The 19,177-nt window shown below is 41.9% G+C and overlaps 1 protein-coding gene across 3 annotated transcripts in view; it reads left to right on the forward strand.

Annotated features, from left to right (window-relative positions):
* numa1 (nuclear mitotic apparatus protein 1) overlaps nucleotides 1–19,177 on the forward strand; it is a 121,384-nt gene that overhangs the window by 11,093 nt on the left and 91,114 nt on the right. The gene's annotated exons all lie outside the window — the stretch shown is intronic.

Consider the following 19,177-nt stretch of genomic DNA (forward strand, 5'->3'; position numbering starts at 1 on the left):
GTTGAGGTATCGCTTGATTGAAATGTATAAGATCATACTTTGTCTTGACAAAGTGGATGTGGGAAGGATGTTTCCTCTAGTGGGGTGAGTCTAGAATTGGGGGCACTTTCAGTGCAACAACCATAACAAATAAGAACTTGAAGCAGACCATTTGGCTTATTAGTTTGCTTCAGTGCTCAATTAGATTATTGTTGATTTGATAATCCTGACTTTTACCCCATAATCCATGATTCCCATACCGGTTAAAAATCTGTCTGAATATACTTATCGACCCAGCCTTTTTTACCCTCTGCAGTAAAGAGTGCCATAGATCCATTACTGTTTTGAGTGAAGACATTCCTCTTCATCTCTGTTCAAACTGGGCAACCCCTCACTTGGGAGATTATACCTTCTGGTCCTAGACACACACGCAGTGGGTAGCAACCTGTCCACATCTATCTTGCCAAATTCTCTGATCTTGTATGTTTCAACAAGGTTACCTCTCATTCTTCTAAACTTGAATGAATACAGGCTCAACCTTTCCTTGGACGTCAGACCGTTCCTCTCTATCTGCGATCAATGTAGTGAACCTTCTCTGAACTGCCTACAGTGCCATTGCATCTTTCCTTAGTTAAGGGACCTAAACTGTTCACAGAATCCCAGGTGTGATTGAACTATTGCCTTGTATAGTTCTAGGTTATACTCCATCCTTTTGAAATAAAAGCTAATATTCTATTTGCCTTTCCTACTACCTGCTGAACTGGAATGCTAGCTTTCTGAGATATATGCATGAGATTTCTAGATCTCTCCATTCTGCAGATTTCTGCAGTCTTTCTCCATTTAAATAATACCCAACTATTGTATTCTTCCTGCCATAGTGCTTAACCCCATATTTTCCTGAAATGTATTCCATTTGTCAAGTTTTGGCCCACTTGCATAACTTGTCTATATCTCTTTGCAGAATCTTTTTGTAATGCTCAACAAGTGCGTTGTGTCATCTGCAGACTTGGCTATTGCAATTCACTTCCCTTGTCTCAGCCACTAATATATATATTGTAAATGTGGCCCCAACATTGATTCCTGTGACACTCTGTTAGTTACAGGTTGTCATCTTGAAAATGTCCCCTTATCCTAACTTTCAGTCTTTCACTAGTTAGCCTATCATCTATCCATACAAATATACTATCTCCAACACCATGGGCTCTTATCTTAAGTAGTCTAATGTGGGGAAACTTATCGAATGCCTTCTGGCAATCCAAATATATCGCAACTATTGTCTCTTGCTTACTTGTTACTATTTGAAGAATTCCAATTAATCTGTATCCATGCTGTACATCTTTATGATGCTCTCATTTCCCCATGTGAAACCATTCTGACTCTCATCATCTTGTGTATTTCTAAATGCTGTGCTATCACATCCTTTGGAAAATTTTTCTAAAGCAAATGTTAAGCTAATTAGCCTGTAGCTTTCTGGTTTTTGACTCCCATCTTTTTTTAAATAATATGTTACAATGATACTTCTAATCCTCTGGGAATTTTCCAGAATCTAAGGATTCCTTGAAGATTACTGGCAGTGCATCCACTATTGCTGTATCTTTTAATATCATAGCTGCATCCTATCACGTCCAGGGGACTTACTACTATTTAGGCTCATCAATTTTCCTTGTAATCTTTCTCTAGTGATAGTTATTGTATTTATTCCATCTTTTTTTCCCTTGAATTTTTAATAATGTTGGAATATTATTAGTGTTTTCTCGGGAGAAGACAAATGTGCTCCTTTGCCGTTTCCTAGTTCCATATTTCCCAAATTCATTCTCTAAGGGCCCATGTTCACCTAGGCTTCTCTCTTCATTTTTATGCATTGAAAGAAGCTCTTGCTGTCTATCTTGATATTATTTACAAGTTTATACTCATTTTTTCTCCTTTTTTTGGGCTGCATTTTTTTTTGTTTTTAAAACTTTCCTAATCTTCTTACTTACCGCTAATCTTTGCCACATTAAAGGTTTTCTATTTCAAATTTGATGCTATACTTAGCTTCTCTGGTTAATCACAGTTGGCTTATATTCCCTTCCTAGAATCCATTTTTTTTTTGGGATACATTTTTGCTGGAGCCATGAACTGTTTTGTTAAATGTCTGCCGTTGTTCGTTGACCATCTTTACCGCTAAATTCTTTCCCCAGTCCACTCCAGCCACCCCTACCCTCACTCCTTTCATACTTACCCTTATTTAAGTTGAGCACAATTATTTTCTGAAACTGATTGCTCAGTTCTACCATTTCATTGTTTTCTAAGGGATCTTTTACTCAGACATCATTTATTCATCCTACCATATTTTGCATCAAAGATCTAAAATTGCCTGATCCCTGGTTGGATCCACAACATATTGTTTTAGGAAACTGTCCTGAATATACTGAGTAAAACTAGATTTCATTTTTCTCTGAGGGATGTGTGACTTTGGAACTCAACCTCAGAAGCTGGTGGAGCAGGGTCATTAAATATTTTTAACCTAGAAGTGACGCTTTTTCGGCAGGTGAGTTAATGGTATTGGTGCTAGATAGGAATGTGGAATTCCCATAAACAGATCAGCCTTGATCTTATTAAACGGCAGAGCAATTGATGATGAGAAATAAATGCTGGTCTTGCCAGTGATACATGTGCCCACAGACATATTAAAAAAAAATTATTCAAGTTCCACATCTGGCATTGGATTTGCACCTCCAGGCCATTCATTTTGCTTTTGAATTACTCATCTGGTCACATAACCACTAATCTACTGTAGCCAGAGACCTTGTACATGGTAACAGGAAAAATTACAAATTGTAACATACAGGCAGAACTGAAGCAGAATGTTTCAGAGAATTAAAATAAAAAAGAACATCATCTTGTAACCAAATACTGTAATCTTGACTAATCTGTGTTTTTCAATGTCAATCTCTTGCAAACAGTGAATGCTTTTTACCTTCATGGTCATTATAGGGTCTGATGGGAATTGAGTTACAATCAGGCACAGTCAAGATCGAAAGAAGGATTGCTTTTCAACCTGCTGCATATTCCTTTATTCGATATTATCTGTCAGGTTCTTAAATTTAGAAAACAATCTGCTTTTGGAAGCTGAGATCACATGGAGTTCTTGGGTATAGCATGGGATTGAGGAAAATCTTGACCAAAGGCTTGCTTTAAAGTCATGGAAAGAAAAGTAAAAATAAAATATGCTCTGCTGTTAAATGGTAACAAGATGGGAAAGTGGATTTGCAGCCCAAGATCAGCCATGATTGTATTGATTGGCAGAACAGCTTGGTTGTGGGTCATATGTTGCTAACTCTGATTTTATAAATTACACTACAAGTTCTGATATCCATGCTTATAATGGTAATTCCTAATGAAAAATATGTCATCCTATTGTTACTCTCTTCAGCCAGTAAAATCTGTGTTTTTGCAGGTAAGAAGGAATTGCGGTGTGTTAAGATGAAACTAGCAGTTTCTATTGAGTTTATAATGAAAAGTTACAGGGAGTACATAGAATTAAGCTAGTTAATGTAAATGTAAATTGTATTTGCTGTTTGCATTAGTAAAGCTTCTTGGTACAAAAACAATATTTGTAAGTATGAATCAAAGAATTTTTTAATGGTAGGATAATTCAGTTATTTTATTTTCAAAAATATTGAATTGTTCAAGTATGACTCCACAATGGACTTGCTATCCTGGAGCAGAGAAGTTAAAAAGGGAGATTTAACAAAGGTGTTCAGAATCTGATGGGGTTTTTGAGAGTGTAACCAGAGGGACAAGATTTCAAATGATCATTAAATAAATCCAACAAACAATGTTTTGGTTGACCAACGAAATACATACTTTTGCTTCTGTGCTCACAAAGGAAGACTCAAATAACATATCAGAAATATTAAGGAAAACAGGCTTTCGTGAGATAAAGGAGCTGAAGGAAATACGTGTTGCTAGCGAAATGATGTTTGGAAAATTGAGGGCAGATAAATACATCTCTGAGTACTTAAGGAATTAGCTATAGGATAATGGATACATTGGTCATCATCAAAGATTATATAGATTCTGAAACAGTTTCTAAAGATTCGAGTGTAGCTCATATAACTCTGTTTAAGAAGGGCAGCAAAGAAAAAACTTGGAATTATAGACCAGTCAGCCTGACATTGATGGTGTGGAAAATGCTTGAGTCATTATAAAAGATTTCATAGCTGAGCACTTGGAAATCAGTGGCAGTATTGGACACAGTCAGCATGGATTTACGAAAGAGGAATCATGCTTGACAAATTTACGGGAAATCTTCAAAATAGCAACTAGTAGAGTTGATGCCAGGGAGTTAACAGATATGATTTATTTGGACTTTTAGAAGGCTTTTTTTTTGAGGAGGTGGGGGGGGAGCGGGGAGTCTAGACCAGGGAGTCTCAGTCGAAGGATCCAGGTACACTATTTAGGACTGAGATGACATGAAACTTCTTCACTCAGACTGGTGAGCCTGTGGAATTCATGAGCACAGAAAGCAGATGAGTGCAAAATATATAGCAAGGAGTTGAATATAGCAGGTGGGGCTAAAGGATCAAAAGATATAGGAGAAAAGCAAGAACTGGCTATTGAGTTGGATGATCGTAAGAATGGCAGAACAAGTACAAATCACTAATGGCCTACTCCTGCTCCTAATTACTATCTTTCTAAGCCTTTTCTGATTTGGTTCCAGTGCATCCTTCCTTAAGTAAAGTGGCTAATATTGTACATGGTAATCCATTGTATTCAATTTATCTCATGTTAAATGATAATATTCTATTAGCTTTCCTAACTACTTGCAGTACCTGCATACTAACCTTTTGTGATTCATGCATTCAGGCACCCAGATTCCTTTGCAGCTCTGAACACTACAATCTCTCATCATTTAACTAATGTGCTTCTTTTTTATTTTTCCTGTCAAAATGGCCAATTTCACATTTTTCCATATTACACGCCAATTTCCAAATAATTCCCAATTACTTAACCTATCTGTATCTCCGTCTATTTATGTCCTCTTCACAATATACTTTACTAACTATCTTTGTCAGCAATTAATTTAGCAATCATATCTTCAGTTTCTTCATCCAATTCATTTATATAGGTTAGATTCTCTACAGTGTGGAAACAGGCCCTTCGGCCCAACCAATCCACACTGACCCTCCGAAGAGTAACCCATTTCCTCTGACTAATGCACCTCACACTATGGACAGTTTAGCATGGCCAATTCACCTGACCTGCACATCTTTGGACTGTGGGAGGAAACCGGAGCACCCGGAGGAAACCCACGCAGACAGGGGGAGAATGTGCAAACTCCACGCAGTCAGTCGCCCGAGGCGGGAATTGAACCCGGGTCTCCGGCGCTGTGAGGCAGCAGTGCTAACCACTGTGCCACTGTGTCGCCCACTGTTTCCTATTAGCTAGCCAATCTACCTCCACTCCTGAGCTGAATGGCCTCCTTGGCTGAACAAACTTCATGTACACAGTACAAATTTAGCATAAAGCTTAGAATTCTGCCAATATCATCTAGCAACTCTGAATTTAGACAGTTAAGCAACATTAATGCACAATGAAAGCATTGTTGAATTTTAGTGTGTTTGAGCTTGTTTAGTATGAAGAGTTGAATGAACACTAACCGGAGGAGGAGACTTGGGTTGAAATGTTGAGAGTGGGCAACTTATAAAGCTGAGATATTGGAGAGTAGCCAGTGCTGTGTTGCTGGCATTCTGCCAGATTGTGGATAGAAAGTTATATCCAGGTACAGCATTCAAGGAGCAGGACAATTGACATTTCAGGCATAAGGCCTTCTTCAGCAATGTCCGCATCAGATTTTAATACTTCAGTATCTTAGACTGTTGAAGAGTTTAAATATCTGAAATTATGGAGTTAATGAACTAGGTATTCCTTCATCTGTTGCTGAGCATTTTTTTTGCATTTATGAAAGGATTTTTGTCTCTTTCTTGCTGTTTGGTTTTACTGAAGTAAATATTTTTTAATATGTTGTCTGACTTGTGTTTAATTTTGGATCAGATTTTAATAGGAGAAAGTGCAGATGCTGGAGATCAGAGTCGAAAAGTGTGGTGCTAGAAAAGTACAGCACTCAAGGAGCAGGACAATTGACATTTCAGGCATAAGGCCTTCTTCAGCAATGTCCGCATCAGATTTTAATACTTCAGTATCTTAGACTGTTGCATTGAACTTGGCATTTCATATAATTATTTGAAGCTGGATAGAGTTGGACACTGGGTCCCAACGCCCACTACAAGTCAGATGCAGTTGTGGCTGGGCAGGTGAGGGGAGATAGGCAAGGACTAGCTCAGGCTTTCAAAGTTTGTAATTTGTCAAAAAGGAAACACGACTTTAAGCTTCGAGCAAAGAGTTGTGTCAAAGACAAGGCAATCACTTGAACTTTGATCACAATATTGTGAAGAGGAGTAGTTGGAGTATTGGTTGATGTATTGGCCAGACTGCTCAGACGTTTGAGTATAGGAATTGGGATGTCATGTTGTGGTTGTATAGGACATTGGTGAGGCCACCTTTGGAGGCCTTGTGATGGGAAGGATATTATTAAGCTGGAGAGGGTTCAGAAGAGATTTACCAGTGTGTTGCTGGAGATGGAGGGTTTGAGTTATATGGAGAGGCTGAATAGGCTTTGACTTTTTTCACTGGAGTGTAGGTGGTTGAGAAGTGATCTTTGTAGAGGTTTATAAAATAATAAGGGGTATAGATAAGGTGAATGGCAGGTGTCTTTCAACCACCCTAGGGAAGTTCAAGACTATGGATATTTTTAAAGTGAGGGGAGAAAGATTTTAAGAAGGCATAGAAGGCAGTTTTTTTTTACACAGTGGTTGGTTTGTGTGTGGAATGAACATCCAGAGGAAGTGACGGATATGGGTACAGTTATAATGTTTAAAAGATATTTAGATAAAAACATGAATAAGAAATGTTTGGAGGGATGAAGGCCAAGCTCAGGCAGGTGGGACGAGTTTAGTTTGGGAATATGGTTGACATGGGCTAGTTAGATCGAAGATTCTGTGGTCTATGACTCTGTTATTGGGACTGGAGGGTTTGAGTTATTTTTCACTGGAGCATAGGACATAGAAGGGTGACCCTTACAGAGGTTAACAGTCATGAGGGGTAGAGATAGGTGAATGGCAAAAGCCTTTTCCCTAAGGTAGGGGAGTTCAAAACTAGAGGGAATATTTTCAAGCTGAATGGAGAAAGATTTAAAATAGACCTGAGGGACATTGTGGAATGAGCTGCCAGAGGAAGTGGTAGATGTAGGTACAGTTACAACATTTAAAAGATATTTGGACAGGTACTTGAGTAGGAAAGGTTTAGAGGAATATGGGCCAAATGCAGGCAAATGGGGTTTCTTTAGATTGGGAATATGGTGATCATGAACGAGTTGGACCAAAAGGTCTGTTCCCGGGCTGCATGACTCTCTTTTTGTGGTTGGAGGAAAGATTTTATAAATCTGTGTCTCCATTTCTAATGCGCATCAAATCCTGTTCATCCATGAGCTATCTAACCTTTGTTGTGTTCTGGCCAGCTACTGCCTCAATTTTTGAAAAAAATCTTGTGTTTTAAATCTGTCCATGGTTTTGCCCTTTTTAATTGCTGTAATTTCCTCTCAAGATCTCTGCTTCCCCAATTTTGGCCTCTTGTATGTCTCAAACTTTATTTTTCCCATAACAATTGACTTTATTTGTAAATAAGAACTGTAAAATTACATTGTGTAACAGTTCAAATTGAACATTACTGAAAGTCCAGTTCATGTTCCTTCTATCCAGCATGAACCTAAAAACAATTGCAAGATGCACAAAATTAATATGTTTCTTGACTCTGAATGAGGAATTTCAGTTTTCAGTCCCTCATTAAATAACCTTAGATATAACCTCAAACCCATTTAATCTTTATGACCGTTGTTCCAGGCTGTTTCTGGATCTTGAATGTTCTACAGTGTAACATTTGGTCATGGACAACAATACCAAATTTATCTTTTCCTGAATTGATGGTCCTCCAGCAAAAACTATTTATTATCCTAGAATGTATTCATGGAAACAGCCCATACGATGCACAGTCCTGTATCTTGGAGCTGCTTGGGATGCACCAATCCACAACATCTCTTTTTTTTTGTACAAATTCCTGATTTTAATAACTCCATCATTGGCCATACTTTCAGCAGTCTGGACTCTAAGCTGTGGCACTCTCTCCTTAAACATCTACAACTTTCCTTTAAGGTAATAAGTAAAACCGATCTCTTTGCTCACCTTTTTGGGCCACTGTCCTAATGTATCCTTACGTGGTTGTCATCTAATATTGTTTAATAAATCTCCTGTGAAGTGTTTTAGTGCAATTTCTTACATTAAGGATATAAATGGAAATTATTGTAACAATTGCATTATTAAAAGGTGAACAGGTGGGTGCACATGATTTGGTCAACACACTTCTCCATGTATAAGTTGTGTGGATGGTGATCAAGTCCCCCTCTGTTGCTTCACTGCCTGTGGGAGAAATAGGGTTGTGAGCAAGATCTCTGTATCAGCATCATGCGCTGCCCTATGTACGTAACTTTGCTTCGGTTTGTAATAGAATACCTTTAAAAGCTTCACAGAATTTTTGGGGCTACAAGTATTCCCATTCAGCCCTCCAGTCCATGCTGGCACCATTTTGTTCCATCGAGGTCTCAATCTAGTTTGCTGCTTGAACCTTGATACCCTTGCTTAACAAGTTCCATACTCTACCCTGAAAACTTCAAATGACTCCAGCATCCACAGCCTTCAAGGGCCGCTAGTTCCAGACTGTTTCATAAAGAACATTTTAGTTTCATCGTAATTATCTCATTCTAACATCTGTCAATATCAATAATGGCATTAGAAAGGAAGATTTCAATTTCTGCAGCAACATTCAAAACCTTTAGATGTTCTGATAGTCTTTTGAAGTTTGGCCTTGTGCTTTCTTTTCTTTCACCTTTCACTGTACAGAAAATAGAAATGTATGAGGTGATTCACTTTGGAAGGAACAACAGGAATAAAGAGTCTTGGGCTGATGGCAAGACCCTTGGTGTAGATGAACAGAGAGATCTAGGTGTCAATGTGCATAGATCCCTGAAAGTTGCCACCGAGGTTGATAGGGTTGCTAAGAAGGCATACGGTATGTTAGCTTTCATTGGTAGAGGAATTGAGTTTTGGAGCCACAAGGTCATGCTGCAGTTGTACAAAACTCTGGTGTGCCGCACTTGGGTTATTGTGTACAGTTCTGGTCACAACATTATAGGAAGGATGTGGAAGCTTTTGGAAAGGGTTCAGAGGAGATTTACTTGGATGTTACTGGTATGAGGGAAGGCCTTATGAGGAAAGGCTGAGGGACTTGAGGCTGTTTTCATTAGAGAAAGGTTGAGCAGTGACTTAATTGAGACATACAAGATAATCAGAGGGTTAGATAAGGTGGATGGTGATGGCTAGCATGAGGGGACATAACTTTAAATTGAGGAATGACACATACAGGACAGATGTCAGAGATAGTTTCTCTACTCAGTAGTACGGGCGTGGAACTCCCTGCCTGCAACAGTAGTAGACGCGACAACTTTACAGGCATTTAAATGGTCATTGGATAAACATATGGATGAAAATAAATAGTGTAGGATCGATGGGCTTCAGATTGGTTCCACAGGTTGGAGCAACAACAAGGACTGAAGGCCCTGTAATGTGCAGTAATGTTCCACGTTCTATAATGTTTATTTCATGTTTCTAATTGCTGCTTGAACTGACTAAAATGGCCTGAGCAAGCCAGAGAGGATTTAAGAGTCAATCACATAGTTGTAGGTCTGAAGGTCTTAGTGGGCGGCACTGTGGCACAGTGGTTAGCACTGCTGCCTCACAGCGCCTGAGACCCGGGTTCAATTCCCGACTCAGGCGACTGACTGTGTGGAGTTTGCACGTTCTCCCCGTGTCTGCGTGGGTTTCCTCCGGGTGCTCCGGTTTCCTCCCACAGTCCAAAGATGTGCGGGTCAGGTGAATTGGACAAGTTAAATTGCCCGTAGTGTTAGGTAAGGGGTAAATGTAGGGGTGTGGGTGGGTTGCGCTTCAGCGGGTCGTGTGGACTTGTTGGGCCGAAGGGCCTGTTTCCACACTGTAAGTAATCTAATCTTAAAAAAAAAAGTCACATATAAGCCAGAATAGGTAAGAACAGTAGATTGCCTTCCATGAACAGCATTAGTAAACTAAATGGGTTTTTAATAATAATCAATGGTTTCAATGTAACCGTCATTGAGACTAGCACTTAAGTCCAAATTTGTAAATTGCATTTAAATTCCACGAGATGATATGATGGGATTTGAAAGTTCATTGCAGATCTGTACCTTTGGCTTACTCATAGAGTGAGATTGCCATAATGCCACGAGCGGGGAATGTGAACCTAGACTTTGCACTCAAGTGTCTGGAGTGTGACTTGAACCTAAAGCCTGTGACACATGAAAGTGCCACCCACCCCCTCCAGTGAAGCATCTTGGGTTCCTTTAATATATTAAAGACACTATGTAAATGCAAATTGCATTGTTTGAGGGGAAAATGTTGACTTCAACTCTTTGAGAACTACTTGTTCCTTCTGATTTCAAAAGATCTTATAATTTCCACCTAAACCGAGCCTAAGATTTTAAAATATTCTCTGACTGATGTTTCTGTCATACACAGCAAGGAGATTGATGGATGTTGTATAGAAGTTAATTAGGTCTTAACTATACACATTTCTGATCGCCACACTAAAGGATAAAGGTAACTGCCCTAGAGAAGTACTTGGATTTTGCCTGGTCAGGAGCAATATAATTAGAAAGAGAGACTAGATAGGCTGAGGGTGTTTTCCTTAGTGCAGAGAACACTGAGAAGGGTCTAATTGAGATCTATAAAATTGTGAGGCATAGATAGAGGATTTTCCCCATTGTACAAGGGTCAATAGCCAGGACCATAGTTTTAAGGAAAAGAGCAGGAGGATTAGAGGGATTTAGAGTCATAGAGACGTACAGCATGGAAACAGACCCATTGGTCCAACTTGTCCACGTCGACCAGATATCCTAACCTAATCTAGTCCTATTTGTCAACACTTGGCTCATATCCCTCTAATTCCTTCCTATTAATATACCCATCCAAATGCCTTTTAAATGGTGCAATTGTACCAGCCTCCACTACATTCTCTGGCAGCTCATTCCATACGCGCACAATCCTCTACATGAAAAACCTACTTCTTAGGTTCCTTCTATAACTTGCCCCTCTTGCCCTATCCTCTGCCAGTACTTCTGGAATGCCCCACCCCAGGGAAAAGATCTTGTTGAGTTATCCTATCCATGCCCCTCATGATTTTATAAACCTCTATTAGTTCACCCCTCAGCCTCCAACACTCCAGGGAAAACAGCCCGAGCCTATTCAGCATTTTCCTATAGCTCAAATCCTCCAACCCTAGCAACATCCTTGTAAATCTTTTCAGAACCCTTTCAAGTTTCACAACATCTTTCCAATAGGAAGGAGACCAGAATTGTACGCAATATTCCAAAAGTAGCCTAACCAGTGTCCTGCACAGCTGCAACATGACCTCCCAAGCCTATACTCAATACTCTGACCAATAAAGGAAAGCATACCAAATGCTGCCTTCACTATCCTATCTACCTGCAACTCTACTTTCACGGAACTATGAACCTGCACTCCAAGGTCTTTTTGTTCAGCAACACTCCCCAGAACCTTACCAATAATTGAATAAGTCCTGTTCTGGTTTGCCTGTCCAAAATACAGCACTTCACATTTATCTAAATTAAACTCCATCTGCCACTTCTCAGTCCATTGGCCCATCTGATCAAGATTCCATTGTAATCTGAGGTAACCTTCTTCGCTGCCCACTACACCTCCAATTTTGGTGTCATCTGCAAACTTACTAACTATGCCTCCTATGTTTACATCCAAATCATTTATATAAATGACAAAAAGTAGTGGACCCAGCACTGATCCTTGTGGGACACCACTGGTTACAGGCCTCCAGTCTGAAAAGCAACCCTCCACCACCACCACCCTCTGTCTTCTACCATTTAGCCTGTCCTGTATCCAAATGCTAAGTTCTCCATGTATTCCATGGATCTAATCTTGCTAATCAGTTTCCCATGAGGAAACTTGTCGAATGCCTTACTGAAGCCATTTTGTGAAGGGCAGGTTGTGCCTCACAAACCTTATTGAATTCTTTGAGAAGGTGACTAAGGAGGTGGACGAGGGTAAAGTGGTAGATTGGTGTATATGGATTTTAGTAAGGTGTTTGATAAGGTTCCCCATGGTAGTCTAATGCAAAAAATATGGAAGTATGGCATTGAGGGTGAATTGGAGGTTTGGATTAGGAATTGGCTGGCTGGAAGAAGACAGAGGGTAGTAGTTGATGGTAAAGGTTCATCTTGGAGTGCAGTTACCAGCGGTGTTCTGCAAGGATCTGTTTTGGGACCATTGCTGTTTGTCATTTTTATAAATGACCTGGAGGAGGGGCTAGAAGGTTGGGTGAGCAAGTTTGCGGATGATACGAAAGTCGGTGGAGTTGTTGACAGTGAGGAAGGATGTGGCAGGTTACAGCGGGATATAGATAAACTGCAGAGCTGGGCAGAAAGATGGCAAATGGAGTTCAATGTAGCTAAATGTGAAGTGATTCACTTGGGTAAGAGTAACAAGAAGATGGAGTACTGGGCTAATGGTCGGATACTTGGTAGTGTGGATGAGCAGAGGGATCTTGGTGTCCACGTACACAGATCTCTGAAAGTTGCCACCCAGGTAAATAGTGCAGTGAAGAAGGCATATGGCATACTGGCTTTTATTGGTAGAGGAATTGAGTTCCGGAGTCCTGAGGTCATGTTGCAGTTGTATAAGACTCTGGTGCGGCTGCATCTGGAGTATTGTGTGCAGTTTTGGTCGCCATACTATAGGAAGGATGTGGAGGCACTGGAATGGGTGCAAAGGAGGTTTACCAGGATGTTGCCTGGTATGGTAGGAAGATCGTATGAAGAGAGGCTGAGGCACTTGGGGCTGTTTTCATTGGAGAAAAGAAGGTTTAGGGGTGACTTGATAGAGGTGTACAAGATGATTAGGGGTTTAGATAGGGTTGACAATGAGAACCTTTTTCCACGTATGGAGTCAGATATTACGAGGGGGCATAGCTTTAAATTAAGGGGTGGTAGGTATAGGACTGATGTTAGGGGTAGATTCTTTACTCAGCGAGTCGTGAGTTCATAGAATGCCCTGCCAATAACAGTGGTGGACTCTCCCTCTTTATGGGTATTTAAACGGGCATTGGATAGGCATATGGAGGAAAGTTGGCTAATGTAGGTTAGGTGGGCTTGGATCGGTGCAACATCGAGGGCCGAAGGGCCTATACTGCGCTGTATTTTTTTATGTTCTAAGTCGATATAGATCATGTCCACCACTCTGCCCTCATCAATCCTCTTTGTTACTTCTTCAAAAAAACTCAATCAAGTTCATAAGACATGATTTCCCATAGTCAAAGCCATGTTGACTATCCCTAATCTGTCATTGCCTTTCCAAATGCATGTTAATCCTGTCCCTCAGGATTCCCTCTGACAACTTGTCCACCAGGCTCACTGGTCTATAGTTCCCTGGCTTTTCCTTACTACCTTTCTTAAGTAATGGCACCATGTTAACTAACCTCCAGTCTTCCAGCACATCACCTGTGACTATCAATGATGCAAATTTCTCAGCAAAGGGGCCCAGCAATCACTTCCCTAGCTTCCCACAGAATTCTAGGGTACATCTGATCATGTCCTGGGGACTTATCCATTTTTATGTGTTTCAGGACATCCAGCACCACCACCTCTGAAATATGGACCTTTTTCAAGATGTCACCATCTATTTCCCACATTCTATACCTTCCGTGTCCTTCTCCACAGGAAACACATAGCTGCCCTGCTGATCTTTGAGGGGCCCTATTCTCTCCCCAGTTACCCTTTTGTCCATCACGTATTTATAAAAACTCTTTGGATTCTCCTTCACCCTATTTGGAGAAAATGAGGACGGCAGATGCTGGAGCTCAGAGTCAAGAGTGTAGTACTGGAAAAGCGCAGCAGGTCAGGCAGCATCCGATGAGCAAGGGAATCAACGTTTCGGGCATAAACCGATCATTGGGAATGAAGCTTGTGGGTTGGAGCTGAGAGATGAATGGGAGGGGGTGGGTTTGAGTGGGGGCGAAGGTAGCTGGAAAAGTGATAGATGGATGAAGGTGTGGGAGAAGTGGGGGGGGGGGGGGGGGGCAGTGATGGACATGTCCGGGGGGTGGTGCTTAGTTGGACGCTTGGGACTGGGATATTGTTGTGGGAGAGGAAATGAGGAATGGGTTGAAATCCCCATTTATCCCGTGTAGTTGCAGGCTCCCAAAGTGGAATATGAGACGTTTCTCATCTAGGCATCGGGTGGTAATGGTTTGGCGGTGGAGGAAGCGCAGCATCTGCATGTCCTTGACGGAGTGGGAGGGGGACTTGAAGTGTTCAGCCACAGGACGGTGGGGTTGGTAGGTGCAGGTGTCCCAGAAATGTTCTCTGAAATGATCTGTAAGAAGGCATCCTGTCTCGCCGATGTAAAGGAGACCACACCGCATGCAACGGATTCATTAGATGACATTTAACCAAAGGTACAGGTAAATTTCTGACAGATGTGGAAGGATCCCTTGGGGCATTGGATAGAAGTGAGAGGAGTAGTTCGTGCAGGTTTTGAATTTCATGTTGCAGGGAAAGGTGCCAGGAGTGAGGTGTGGGCTGGTGGGGGGGGGGGGGGGGGGAGTGTGGGTCTGATGAGGGAGTCGTGGAGGGAATGGTCTTTTTGGATTGCTGATAAGGGTGTGGAGAGAAATATATCTCTGGTGTGGTGTGTTTGGAAGTGGTGGAGGATGATGCATTGTGTGCGAGGGTTGGTTGGGGGTGGGGAAGGTAAGGACAAGGGGGCTTCTCTCCTTATTTTATTGGGAAGGGTGGGGTTCAAAGGCTGTGGTGCATGAAGTGGAGGAGAGGCCACTGGAGATCATAGTCAACCATGTGTGAAGGGAAGTTGTGATCGTGGAAGAAGGAGGCCATCTGGGACTTGCTGAGGTGGAATTGGTCATCCTGAGAACAGATGTGGCGGAGGGGAAGGAATTGGGAATAAGGGATGGCGTTTTTACAGGAGGTAGGGTAGGAGGAGGTGTAATCGAGGTAGCTGTGGGAGTTGGTGGGCTTATAGTATATGTCTGTGGTTAGTTGGTCGCCAGAAGCAGTGATGGAGAGGTCCAGGAAGGGGAGGGAGGTTTCCGAGATGGTCCAGGTGAATTTGAGGTTGGGGTGGAAGGTGTTATCATAGAGTCATGGAGACGAACAGCATGGAAACACACCCTTTGGTCCAACCCGTCCATGCCGACCAGATATTCCAACTCAATCCAGACCCACCTGCCAGCACCCGGCACATATCCCTCCAAACCCCTTCTATTCATATACTCATCCAAATGCCTCTTAAATGTTGCAATTGTACCAGTCTCCACCACCTTCTCTGGCAGCTCATTCCATACCCATGCCACCTTCTGTGAGAAAATGTTGCCCCTTAAGGCTCTTTTATATCTTTCCCCTCTCACCCTAAACCTATGCCCTCTAGTTCTGGACTCCCCGACCCCAGGGAAAAGACTTTGCCTATTTACCCTATCCATGCCCCTCATAGTTATGTAAGCCTCTATAAGGCCACCCCTCAGCCTCCGATGCTCCAGGGAAAACAGCCCCAGCCTGTTCGGCCTCTCCCGATAGCTCAAATCCTCCAACTCTGGCAACATCCTTGTAAATCTTTTCTGAACCCTTTCAAGTTTCACAACATCTTTCCAATAGGAAGGTGACCAGATTTGCATGCAATATTCCAACCGTGGCCTAACCAATGTCCTGTACAGCTGCAACATGACCACCCAACTCCTGTACTCAATACTCTGACCAATAAAGGAAAGCATACCAAACGCCTTCTTCACTATCTTATCTACCTGCGATTCCACTTTCAAGGAGCTATGAACCTGCACTCCAAGATCTCTTTGTTCAGCAACACTCCCTAGGACCTTACCATTCAGTGTATAAGTCCTGCTAAGATTTGCTTTCCCAAAATGTGACACCTCACATTTATCTGAATTAAACTCCATCTGTCACTTCTCAGCCCATTGGCCCATCTGGTCAAGATCCTGTTGTAATCTGAGGTAACCCTCTTCGCTGTCCACTACACCTCCAATTTTGGTGTCATCTGCAAACTTACTAACTGTACCTCTTATGCTTGTATCCAAATCATTTATGTAAATGACAAAAAGTAGAGGACCCAGCACCAATCCTTGTGGCACTCCACTGGTCACAGGCTCCGGTCTGAAAAACAACTTTCCTCCACCACCCTCTGTCTTCTACCTTTGAGCCAGTTCTGTATCCAAATGGCTAGTTCTCCCTGTATTCCGTGAGATCTAACCTTGCTAATCAGTCTCCCATGGGGAACCTTGTCGAAAGCCTTACTGAAGTCCATATAGATCATATCTACCGCTCTACCCTCATCAATCCCTTTTGTGACTTCTTCAAAAAACTCAATCGAGTTTGTGAGACATGATTTCCCACACACAAAGCCATGTTGACTATCCCTAATCAGTCCTTGCCTTTCCAAATACATGTACATCCTGTCCCTCAGGATTCCTTCCAACAACTTGCCCACCACCACTGTCAGGCTCACTGGTCTATAGTTCACTGGCTTGTCCTTACCACCCTTCTTAAACAGTGGTACCACGTTTGCCAACCTCCAGTCTTCCAGCACCTCACCTGTGACTATCGATGATACAAATATCTCAGCAAGAGGCCCAGCAATCATTACTCTAGCTTCCCACAGAGTTCTAAGGTACACCTGATCAGGTCCTGGGGATTTATCCACCTTTACCTGTTTCAAGACATCCAGCACTTCCTCCTCTGTAATCTGGACATTTTGCAAGATGTCACCATCTATTTCCCTACAGTCAATATCTTCCATATACTTTCCCACAGTAAATACTGATGCAAAATACTCTTTTCATATCTCCCCCATTTTCTGCAGCTCCACACAAAGGCGACCTTGCTGATCTTTGAGGGGCCCTAATTACCCTTTGTCCTTTTAATGTATTTGTAAAAACCCTTTGGACTCTCCTTAATTCTATTTGCCAAAGCTATCTCATGTCCCCTTTTTGCCCTCTTGATTTCCCTCAAGTATACTCCTACTTCCTTTATACTCTTCTAAGGATTCACTCGATCTATTCTGTCTATATCTTACATGTTTCCTTCTTTTTCTTCACCAAACCCTCAATTTCTTTCATCATAGGTATAGTATTCTCTATACCTACCAGCCTTTCCTTTCACCCTTACAGGAATATACTTATTCTGGATTCTCATTATCTCATTTCTGAAGGCTTCCCATTTTACAGCCGTCCCTTTACCTGCAAACATCTGCCCCCAATCAGCTTTCGAAAGTTTTTGCCTAATATCGTAAAAATTGGCCTTCCACCAATTTAGAACTTCAACTTTCAGATCTGGTCTATCCTTTTCCATCATTATTTTACATCAAATCAAATTATGGTCGCTGGCCCCAAAGTGCACCCCCACTGACACCTCAGTCACCTGCCCTGCCTTATTTCCCAAGAGTAGGTCACGTTTTGCACCTTTCATCAGGAATAAAGGCAGAGAGCCTGAAGCGTGGAGAGAGAAGTTGGCTCTCTGCCTTTATTCCTGATGAAGGGTTTTTGCCCGAAACGTCGATTTTACTGCTCCTCGGATGCTGCCTGAACTGCTGTGCTTTTCCAGCACCACTAATCCAAAATCTGGTTTCCAGCATCTGCAGTCATTGTTTTTACCAGGTTTTGCACATTCTCTAGTCGGTACATCCACATACTGAATCAGAAAATTGTCTTGTACACACTTAACAAATTCCTCTCCATCTAAACCTTTAACACTATGGCAGTCCCAGTATATGTTTGGAAAGTTAAAATCCCCTGCCATAACCACCCTATTATTCTTACAGATAGCTGAGATCTCTTTACAAGTTTGTTTCTCAATTTCCCTCTGACTATTAGGGGGTCTATAATACAATCCCAATAAGGTGATCATCCCTTTCCTATTTCTCAGTTCCACCCAAATAACTTCCCTGGATGTATTTCTGGGAATATCCTCACTCAGCACAGCTGTAATGCTATCCCTTATCAAAAATGCCACTCCCCCTCCTCTCTTGCCTCCCTTTCTATCCTTCCTGTAGCAGAACATTAAGCTGCCAGTCCAGCCCATCCCTGAGCCATGTTTCTGTAATTGCTATGATATCCCAGTCCCATGTTCCTAATCATGCCCTGAGTTCTTTTGCCTTCCCTGTTAGGCCCCTTGCATTGAAATACCCATTATCCCAGTCCCAAGTCTCCAACTTGGCACCACCCTCCGGACCCATCCATCACTGCCTCCCTCTCACCTATCATAATCTTCCTCACCTTCATCCACCTATTGCTTTCCCAGCTACCCCACCCCACTCCAACTCCCCTCCCCTCCCATTTATCTCTCAGCCCCAACCCACAAGCCTCATTCCTGATGAAGAGCTTATGCCTGAAACGTCGATTCTCCTGCTCCTCGGATGCTGCCTGACTGCTGTGCTTCTCCAGCACTACACTCTTAACCCTATTTGTCAAAGTTATCTCATGTCCCCTTTTTGCCCTCCTGATTTCCCTCTTAAGAATACTCCTACTGCCTTTGTACTCATCTAAGGATTCACTTAATCCCTCCTGTCTATGACATATGTTTCTTTCTTTCTCGTAACCAAACCGCAAACAGGTTTCAAGAAAACATATAGTCGGGTTCAGAGAATTTCTCTAGTCATCCAGCATTCCCTACACCTACAAGCCTTTCCATTCACCCTGACAGGAATATACTGTCTCCGGACTCTCATTATCTCATTTTGGAAGGTTTCCCATTTTCCAGCTGTCACTTTACCTGCGAGCGTCTGCCCCCAATCAGCTTTTGAAAGTTATTGCCTAATACTGTCAAAAGTTAGCCTTCCTCCAACTTAGAACTTTAACTTTTAGATTCAATCTATCCTTTTCCATGTCTATTTTAAAACAAATAAAATACGGTCACTGGCCCACTGACACCTGCCTTATTTCCCAATAGTAGGTCAGGTTT

The sequence above is a fragment of the Hemiscyllium ocellatum genome, chromosome 6 (assembly GCF_020745735.1).
Source record: "Hemiscyllium ocellatum isolate sHemOce1 chromosome 6, sHemOce1.pat.X.cur, whole genome shotgun sequence".
NCBI lineage: Eukaryota > Metazoa > Chordata > Chondrichthyes > Orectolobiformes > Hemiscylliidae > Hemiscyllium > Hemiscyllium ocellatum.